Genomic DNA, 11,008 nt, shown 5'->3' on the forward strand with positions numbered 1-11,008 from the left:
TGGAAGCAAAACTGAATATCAAATGTGCCATCCCTCATTCCACTGATGAGAAAACAGAGGCCCAGAGAAAGGAACTGCCCTCTCCAGGATCAGAGCACTGGGCCAAGGTCCTTTGTGGGCTACTTTATTGCTCCTTTTACTCAGGTACTTTATCTCCCTTTGCTGAGTAATAAAAGGTTTAATTGCTCTCAGATATTTACCAAAGAAATGTAATAAGCTTCTCAGCATAATATTTGGGCATGAAGAGTATAATGACAGGCACATTTTGTGTGTGTTTTTGTTTCTGCCAGATTTTCCTTTACATTCCCCTTAAGTCTGTGTTCCTTGAGCTAGAGGGGGTCTCAGATATAGTCTCAGGATTTCAAGAGTTCTCCAGAACAATTTTTAATTTAATTTCAGATTTTCATGTCTATATAATAATAAAAGCATATGCAGTATTATGATGTTACAAGGTTTGAGCCGATTTTTTCCTGAAGTTTCTTTCCCTCCCGTTATGAGCAGCCCATAATTGGGTCCCCTGACTTATGCTTACTATTTCTTAATGTAAGGGTTTTCCCCCTCCATCCTTCAGTCTCGACAAAGACCCTCTCTTCACTGTAGAGGATGAGAGGTTTGGAGAGAAGAGAAACATAATTAAACATGGGCGAGTATAGGAGGGTCTCTTTACCCTGGTTCTCTCTTAATTAAGAGTAGAGGGGAATGTACCCCACTTTGCCTCTGGTTCCCAGAATGGTAGCGATGCCCACAGACGTCCCTCTCAGAGTAGCAGCAAAGGAAAAGTTCCCCAAGGCAAGAAGCGGCAGACCCTGAAAGGCTCCAACAGTGGGATGAAAGTTTGCTGCCTAAAATGCTGGCATGGAAAGTTCCAGCAAGGGAAGAGTGGCATCAAGGACATAACAGTGATCGTCACTGCTGTGGGAAGGACAGTGACGACTAGGAAACACGACGGGATAGTGACATATTATGGGAGCTGATGATGCAAATATGAGGAGAGACTTTTACACCAGCCCTGCACCACCTCCCACCTCAGAACTTAGAAATCACAGGGTGGGTGAAGGAGAGGCTGCTATTAAACTAATTGTGTGAAAGGCACTGAATTTATCTGGAAATTACCAGATGAACTCCTCTGTCAGAAGACATAACAGTGCTTGGCATGCAAATTAAAATCCGTAATAGGAAAACATAGAAATTAATTTATATACCTCAATGTGTGAAAAGATGCCGCTCAATGCATGCATTCTGTAGTATCATCTCTGTGGCACCAAATGCTGGAATTATTTGAATTTTTGTTTATGGTCAGTCACATCAGCGCCAACTCACCGCGTCAAGAAGCTCTGTTTACACTCGTGTGCGTGTTTTCTCACAACTCATCTGCATACACTTTCTCGGAGGTCTGCCTGTGCTAAGAACTGTGTCCTAAATTATGCTACATATTATGGGAGGCCATTTTGTGCCGGAAGATGTTGGTGTGCGGGAGAGAAAAAAAAGAGTCACAATCTCTGCCATTCTGACTAGAGTCCACCTCCAGGAGAAGCGGGAAAACAAGGCACAAGCTGCTAGAACTGAGGAGAGGGAAAAACAAGCACCCGGCGAGGGCAGGAGGAACAGGAGAGGGGAGTCATGGATCGGCCTGGCCAGCAGAGGGCAGCAGAGACGGGCTCACTGTCGGCTTCATGGATTCACTTACAGACGCTTCCGTCTTCAAATGCGGCGGTCCCCTGTGACCCACATTCATAACTCGCTCAGCCCCTAGACGACAAAAGAAGCCCTGAGTGTAGGCTGACTGATATTTTCATTCTATCTTTGCTATACATTTGGGCAAGCTTTACTTTGGATAAGTCTGTTCTTTTCAGGGGTCTCAATTTTCTTAGTTTTTACACAGGGATAGTATGTGGATGACTCACATTAAAGTACCATTGTAAGGATAGAGTAAGAATACAATCATGATACAAAATCCCTATATAGCTATAAGGTGTCATTACTGGGAGTGGAAGGCCTTGGAAAGAAGGTGGATAGAAAAATAGAGGAGGTTAGTTAGAACTGAAGATAAGAAAACAAGATCAATCCAAGCAATGTCAGGAGTGTTGCTATGAATATGGAGAAGTTCAGGCGACGTCATCAGCTGTTTCTTGGGGACCTGGTTGAAAGACGTTTTGAGAGCTCTCAGATCAACTCACCAGAAAGATGATGACTTTGTGGAGTCTCCCAGCAGTGAGACTTATACAGGTATCGTTTCCTCAGGAAAAGGAAAGAAAAAGCAGCAGCTCTCATCTCCTGGAGGCACAGTGGCTTGTCCTCCACAGTCCCCTCGGTTTGCTGCCTGACTGGAGGAGAGACAGCACCTGCAGAAGCCCTACAACTCCTCCCCTAGATGTGAGTGGGGGCCTGGGATTCCCGAGGCCAGTGAGGGGAGGCTGGTGCTCACGGGACGGAGGCCTTTCCTCACAGCATGACCACGGTTCAATCTGCACATCTGGTCATTTTTCTTGATTGGCAAAAAAAAGAAGGAAAGAAGAAAGGGAGGAAGGGAGGGAGTGGGGAGGGAGGAAGAAGGGAGGGAAAGGAAAGGAAAAGAAAAAAGAAGAAAGAAAAGAAAACAGAAGAAGGGAGGAAGGGCAGGCAGTAGAACTTCTGAATAGTAAAATGCCCAAACATTTAGGGATGGAGGACTGAGGTATTCTTAGTTCTGCCTGACCTATAGTCTAAGTTGAGCTCTTTACATACATGGCTGTCATATACTTTACAAAAAGTGTCTGACAAACCAGTTCCTCTAAAACTTTTAATTTTAAAAAATTTAGGTCAGGTGCGATGGCTCATACCTGTAATCTCAGCACTTTGGGAGGCCGAGGCATGTGGATCACCTGAGGTCAGGAGTTTGAGACCAGTCTGGGCAACATGGTGAAACCCCGTTTTCACCAAAAATACAAAAATTAGCTGGGCATGGTGGTGCACGCCTGTAATCCCAGCTACTCCGGAGGCTCGGGCAGGAGAATCACTTGAACCTGGGAGGCAGAGGTTTCAGTGAGCTGAGATTGTGCCATTGCACTCCAGCCTGGGTGACAGATTGAGACTCTATCTCAAAAAATAAATAAAATCAAATTTTACTTTTAAATTTACTTTTATGAAAGAGTTACAGAAGTTTAAGACAATCACAATGATCATCTATTATTTTTTGAAAATGATGAAATTACCTAAAATTGATTTTACTGAAGGTGGGAGCCTGTAAGACTAAAGTTCCCAGGAAGAGATGTAAGCTTCGGTGAAGCCCACCTCAGTTGACTCCTAAACTAATGCAGATGCCCCCTTGGAGAACTGCGGGGAGAGGGTGTATAGGATGTGTTAATATCATCTCACTCCTCCCAGGACCCCAAAGGAGCTGTACTCACTGAGATATCCGGGCATGTCTCACACTGGAAATAGGGGACCCTTCCAAATATTGGGAGAAAGAAGGCTAAAGAAAAGCACACCGATCTACTAAGCCTCCTGCATTTGCAGCCATCAACCTGCCATTCATCCTGGGTTCTTTTACTTGGTCTTCTTGGTGCCTCTGACAGGATCTCCATCTCTGCCAAGTGCATTCCCACTGGGCTGTTGCAGTTCCTCACATGGCCAGTAGATGACAGGTTTGTTCAAGAACTGCCTCCAAGATTTTACCATGGCACAGTGATTTCAGAGTGGCGGGAAGGACTGAGAGTCCCATTCAGAAACGTCTCAAATCTTAACTGTCGATCTCTTTCTTTCTAAAATTGTGTTTTTATATTTCGTGGTAAACGCAGTTCAAAGCCGCGGATGGGGGCAGGAATAGGAAAACTGCCGCTGCTGCTGCCGAATATGCGTCTCTCTCTTAAAGGCCTCAACAGAATTCTGCCCCTGAACCACCCTGGGAGCATGCAGGGGAGAGGGAGGAGGAGAGAAGGAGAGACAGAGAGACAGCTAGAGAGGAAATGAGGGAGATGGGGAGAGAGGACTGACTGCTTCATTGTCTTAAATTCGTTTGTGATCACGTCGCAATAGCAGGCACTCTTAAGGTAGCAAAGCAGAACATATTATAAATTCAATTCTTAATGTCATTTACACTTTTGAGAGTAGAGAACGTAGGCACTAATATAATAATTCAGTAACTATGAAGGAATCAAGACAGTCTTCAGGGAGGATGTGGTGCAAGGGGTGGAATGTAAGGAATCGTTCATACTTCATGTAGGTTTAGCATTTATTGATTACAAGCTAAATAAGGGATGGGTTACTCACGAGTTTTCGGGAAGGTGGTGGGCAATTCCTGGACCAAGGGTTTCTCCCCTTTTTAGACCACATAGGGTAATTTTGGATGTTGCCATGGCATCTGTAAACTGTCATGGCGCGGGTGGGAGTGTCTTTTCACACGCTAATACACTATAATTAGCGTATAATGAGCAGTGAGGACGACCAGAGGTCACTCTTGTGGTCATGCTGGTTTTGGTGGGTTTTGGCCCGTTTCTTAACTGCAACCTGTTTTATCAGCAAGGTCTTCATGACCTGTATCCTGTGCAGACCTCCTGTCTCACCCTGTGACTGAGAATAACTTAACCTCTTGGGAATGCAGCCCAGTAGCTCTCAGCCTTATTGTACCCAGCCCCTGTTCAAGATGGAGTTGCTCTGGTTCAAACACCTCTGACATTTGTGGACACACAGAAAAGGATAATTAATGAATTAGCAGGATGAAAGGAGAACTATACCCCAAAGGATAGCCTAGCCATTGAAATTGATATAAACTGGAATATGAAAATAATTGGGGACAATTTAGTTTCATGACCATATCTAAAACATTTAACTAACTATGGTTGTATTTTAGCATAAAATTGGGCATGGGAAACTATTTTGAAAATATTCTTTATTTTTTAAATTGACCTGGCTTTTTATTCCAAACTGATATTATTTTTTTAAGACAGAGTTTTGCTCTTGTTGCTGGGGCTGGAGTGCAGTGGCGCGATCTCGGCTCACTGCAACCTCCGCCTCCTGGGTTCAGGTGTTTCTCCTGCCTCAGCCTCCCGAGTAGTTGGGATTCCAGGCACCCGCCACCACGCCTGGCTAATTTTTTATTTTTAGTAGAGATGGGGTTTCACCATCTTGGCCAAGCTGGTCTCAAACTCCTGACCTTGTGATCTACCCGCCTCGGCCTCCCAAAGTGCTGGGATTACAGGCATGAGCCACCGCACCCAGCCTCACACTGATATTATTTTGAAAATTAGTTTAAACCAAGTAGATTTCACATAATTTCAGACTCCTTTTGGCAAAGAGTAAACATTGTAGCCTGGAAAGCTTGATTGCTTATATAAAAAACCCTAAGAGAGCTATTGAAAATGCCTAGAATGTGTGAATTTAACAACGGTAAAATACAAAAACAAATTGTAATTCTATACACCACAGCAGAATATCACATAAAAAATATAAAATCACTTCATTATGGTAGCAATAAAAACATAAAATACTTAGACAGAAATTGAACCAAAAGATGTGTGATGTGAAACTATAAAATACTGATGAGAGAAACTGATAAAATTCTAAATCTATAAAGAGATAAAATATGTTTTGATTTGGGAAGAATTAATATTTTTGAAATACCAATTCTCAACACAATCTTGATCAATATTCCCACTGGGTATTTTTTAGCAATAGACAATTGTAATATTTATATGAAAACGCAAAGGATCTACAATAGCCAAAATGTATTTGAAAAAAAAACAGAAGAAATATGCAAAGCTTGGTTTCAAGTCACGCTTCAAAGCTACAGGCAACATGTCAAGGCTAGAATGTAAGTTACAGCAACTTCAACAAAGAATTGTACTTAGTTATGGGAATGCATGAGAACGTCTGGAATGAAGATGCATAGGAAACAAATGCAAGAGATGAGTCTTAGGCCCTCAGTCATTTAGAGGTTGGGAAGATGGAGGACTTGGCAAGGCAGGCTGAAACCTGGCTGTTATTCTTGTGTGATCAGAATCCCAGGATGGTAAGGTTTAGTAACAAGTTAAGAAAATACATCAATGATGCAGTAACTGTTAACTACATAAAATGCTTCTGATATGATGAATAAAATGACATCCTAGAGATGACCATTGGATTTGGCAACATTGAGCTAACACATGTCGATGACAAGGAGCTCAGTTAAAGATGTGAACTGTAGCCTAATCTGTGAAGAGTGAAAGAAGAATGGGGAGGAATGAAAATAACAGGTGCAGCCCAGTATTTTTAAGGGTTTCCTTCAGATTAGAAGTAAAAATTCATTAGCAGAGTTGGATTTAGGGAAAAGGAAATGCAGTGGCGTGTTTATATACTGATTGGAATCACTCACTAGAGAGAGGAAATTTTTTTGATAAACTAGGTAAAGATACTTGCAACATATTAAACCATGAAAAGGATCAGTACCCAGAACATAGAAAGGCCTCCTACAAATCAATTAGTAAAGGACTATATTTATCTGAGAAAAAAATGGTAAAGGCAAGAAGAAACATTTTACAGCAACATGTATAAATGATATGTGAATATGTGAAAAAATTTCAAACTCTTCATTATAAGTCAGAGAAATGTAAACAAACACCACACTGAAAAAATAATAAAAATATCAAAACCCAGCAAGGATATGGGTCAATGTTTCTACCAACAGACCTCTGAAGGAAATATAAATTGTTAGGATCATTTTGGAAAACAAGTCAACATAACACAGTAACATTGAAAATATATATACATTATCATACTACATTACTACTCTTGAACATACATCAGGAAGAACTATTGCAAGTTCATGACTTTATTCCTAATAGCAAAACATCAAAACAACTTAAGCATCCATTAACAACTGGAAAACTTTATATATTTTCATATCAATTATAGTTTAATTCATAAACAGAAATAGCTTTTTTAGGGCTGGTAAAATGGCCTTCATCTGGATTTTCTCGTGCTTATTTGTGAATTGGCTCCCTTCTCGGTGAGCTGGTGCACTATCATTATGAGTTTTGTACAACATTGAGTTCTTGCTTGACAAGTTTTGTAGAATTTCTTTCCTGGGTTTTGCATGCCGGAAACATGGCTTCACTGGGCATTGGTAAATCAAACGGGGAGGAGGCAGTGCGGCAGGTACAAAGACCATAGTTATAAGGCTTTTTTTTTTTTTAATTTTTAAATTTTTATGTATGTATGTATGTATGTATGTATTTATTTATTTATATATTTATTTATTTGAGATGTAATCTCACTCTGTCGCCCAGGCTGGAGTGCAGTGGCGCAATCTCAGCTCACTGCAAGCTCTGCCTCCTGGGTTCATGCCATTCTCCTGCCTCAGCCTCCCGAGTAGCTGGGACTACAGGCGCCTGCTGCCACCACAACCGGCTAATTTTTTTGTATTTTTTTTAGTAGAGACGGGGTTTCACCGTGTTAGTCAGGATGATCTTGATCTCCTGACCTCGTGATCTGTCCTCCTCGGTCTCCCAAAGTGCTGGGATTACAGATGTGAGCCACCGCGCCCGGCCCATATTTACAATACTTTAAACCAAAAAGTATCTGAGACAGGTCTCAATCAATTTGGAAGTTTATTTTGCTAGGGTTTAGGACGATGCCCAGAAGACAGGTCTGTGGCTTTCTCCAAAGATGATTTAGAAGGCTTCAATATTTAAAGGGGAAAAGCAGGCTGGAGGGGGAATGGGGAGAGTAAGGTCACACTGCTGAATCCACAAGATGCAAGAGAAAAGCAGCGGGTAGGGGAAGAGTCTGTTGTGTATTTGTCTGGCACACAGTAAATTGGTACTTTACATAAGATAAGGTGAACATAGGGTAGCTACCTGTAGGGATATTTAATCTTTTAAATGTAGCTATCCGCTTAGGAACAAAAGGAAAGGCAGTTTCTTGCATGACTCTGCTTTCAGCTTCATGTTTTTTCCTCTTGGCAGAGTGAATTGGAGTCCCAAGTTTTATTTTCCTTTCACAATATAAAAGTCAAGCGGATTGGTTTGTTTGGAATGTTTATAACTGTGTCAGCACTGAGGCTGCTGGAAGGTCAATAGGGCCACGCTCCCACAGTAACCAGTCACTTCCTGACCACGTTCTGTGCTGACCACGCTGTGTAAGCAGCACATAAGCCACCTTAGGGAGGTCACTATCTCCCAGAAGGCCTCAATAGTCCCACAGCCCTCACTCTTTGCCCAAATAATATCAGTTTATTTGAAGTAATTCTCTGTACAACGAGTGGTGTGTAGCTGACACCATCAGAAGGCAGAGAAACAGGAAGCATTTCACCAGGACGGAGCATGCTCACACGGGGAGACTGTTATCTGTGACTGCAGTGATGGCCAGAGTTTTCTCTGGTTCAGATAAATAAGGGTTGGAAAATAATCCTGAGTTTGTTTATTATGGAGAAATACCTAAATGAGCGGAGGATAATGGCCAGGAAATCCAGGAATGGTTGGTATATCTAGGCACCTCTCCATGGTGAGTTACGCTTTTTGCTCCAGTGTTCAGTTGTGGGAAAGAGAGTTTCTGGGGTGCCAGATGAGTTGGTCTCCCCTGTGTGAGACACCCATGGGGAGCATGGGCGGCCTCTGAGGAGAAAAGTCTCCTTATTGCCTTCATGTCTTTATGCCCCGAGAGCATAACCGCTCAGCGGCCTTCCACAGTTGCTCGGGGAGATAACACTGAAGCAGCGGAGTATAATCAGACAACTTGGCTCCTCCTGAAACCCGCTCCCACCCGTTTCAGTCCCAATAAGTTAAAGATCTTAAGTAGTTTAGACACACACCTTTGCTCAAGGAAATTCACAGAAACCGCCACTGCTATATATCTTATTGAATGACTCACGAGTTCTCCTTCACGGATTAATCCTTTTCCTCATCCCTTTCTCCCGCTCCCATCTGCCCTAAGAGCAAAGAGCTTGTAAACCAAGCTGTTGTAAACCAGCTTGTAAACCCGAGAGCTCTGGAGAGCTCTGGGCCGCGAGCAAGCCTCGGACGCTCTGGTACCCTGGACCCACCTTTTAAACTCTGATTCTGTCTCTTTCTAACTCCTTTGTCTCTGCCGGACTCGGGGTACCTGCCAGGTGGTGTGGAGCTGGTTTCTCCAACATTCAGTCACATGATTGCTTTCCAGAACCAATTCCAGCTTCTACCTTCAGCTGCAGTTTCTGCTAACACAGCTACTATTTGCTACAAAACCTAAGCCTCAAGCGCTTTTCTCTAGGGCCTCTCTGCCCCCGTCTTCCCTGATTGTTACTTTTTAACAGCTGCACTGCACTGCATTGTGTGACCTTACTGTATTTACTCAACAGTCACTGGTTAATAAACATATGGACTATTTCTAGTCTTTTCGGCTGAGCATAATTCCGCAATGAATAGCGCCGCATTTCCTTTGGGTAACCTTCACTGTGGCAGGACTGGGGAACAATGAAAATGAAATGGGAAGAGTAACGGCAGAGGTCTGGCAGGAAACTTTGTTCAGCAAAGTACTGGAGCTCCCTCCAGCCCTGGCATGCCACCTGTGCATTGTGACTGAGATGCCAGTTACGAAGACAACAAAAATTGCCAGAAAAAAAGCCTTTTTATTTGGGTGATGTCAGCTGAGGAGAATGACATGCAGGAAAACAGGAATTGGGGGGCACAAGGAAGCGATCATGACAGATGAGGAGTCTGGCATCTCATCGTCTGGATGTGGTGAGCTGATGAGTTTCAGTTCCTTGTCTGAGGGTCAGTTTCCTGAGGAGGTAACTCAGACAAGACAAATGTAAGTTTCAACTTTTAAGACCAAGGAGGGTCAATTTTTATGTTTATGCAACCCCTGCCAAACATTCATTCTATGGGACAATTAGGCAGATTTCAGGGTCAGAACCAATCTTAGAACCAATTCTTTCACTGATTTATGGCCCCTAACTTTCTGCACCTTTGTTGCTCCAATTTGCCACAGACATTCACCTTGGCATCTGCTGAGCAGTGGGTAGTGCCGCCTTCTTCCTCAGATTTTCAAGGGTCAGGGATGCCTTCAGAATTTGAATGCTGTCCAGGGAACGAGGATCTCTTCTCAGGGACACATGACAAGGTGCCAAACCCTTCACAAAAGTTTACAGCTAGCTCAGGGCAACAGACACCAAGAGTATAAATAATCAGTGTTTCCTGCAATCTGCATATATTGAAAACATAAACCGTCCTTTCAGGTAGAAGCTAAGCAATTTATAAAGAAAAATGATAAGATTTCTTGATTCCAAAAGCAGGACTGAGAGTTAAGTGGAGTGACTTTATGTAGAAAATAAATATATGAACCTAAAGAATGGAAAGAGTGCCTCAAGTATATTCAAATACCTGGTTTTAAATACTGATAGGCTTTTTTGTGTCTTTGTGTGAGGAGAGTTGGAGCAAATCTAGAGAAATATAAATGTTAAATATCACATGGAAATTAAGCTCATTGATCATTAGACTTAATCATGAACCTAAAGGGGGCGCTACTCCCCAACTTCCTGCCACTTTGGTGAATTGCAGAATGATGGCTATAGGAACTTGGTATGGGCTATGGTCTTGCAGTAGAAAAAGCGAGGTAAGAGGAATCAAAGCAAGATGGAAAGTTGGTGAAGCCCTTAGCTGGGGGAGTGTAGAAGCAGACACTTCAGTGGGCCTTTCAGTAACACTGATGACCTAGACGGTGAGATGAGAGGTCGTTTAAAATTGATAACAGAGCCAAGGTCATGCAGAGGGAGCACTGGGGGTGGAGGGGGGTGGCGGTTCAGAGCGGGGGACACAGGCTTGGTTGTCTTCAGGTCTGCATGTCCTGGCACTTGTAACCCCTCCCTAAAGGGCGGCAAGGGACTTTCTCATGCCACCGGCCTCAGGTGTTACACATTTTCCTTTTCTAGTGCTTTCAGAGGGGCACATGTCAGTTGGTTGAAACTGTCAGAGGATGACAGGATGAGGATTTACAGGCGGAACAAAAGTTAATTCCCTGTCCAGGCAGAGTCCCATCCTTTTAGCTGACAGGAGCATGGCAGCTCTAGGCCCTCAGG

The sequence above is a fragment of the Piliocolobus tephrosceles genome, chromosome 5 (genome assembly GCF_002776525.5).
Source record: "Piliocolobus tephrosceles isolate RC106 chromosome 5, ASM277652v3, whole genome shotgun sequence".
NCBI lineage: Eukaryota > Metazoa > Chordata > Mammalia > Primates > Cercopithecidae > Piliocolobus > Piliocolobus tephrosceles.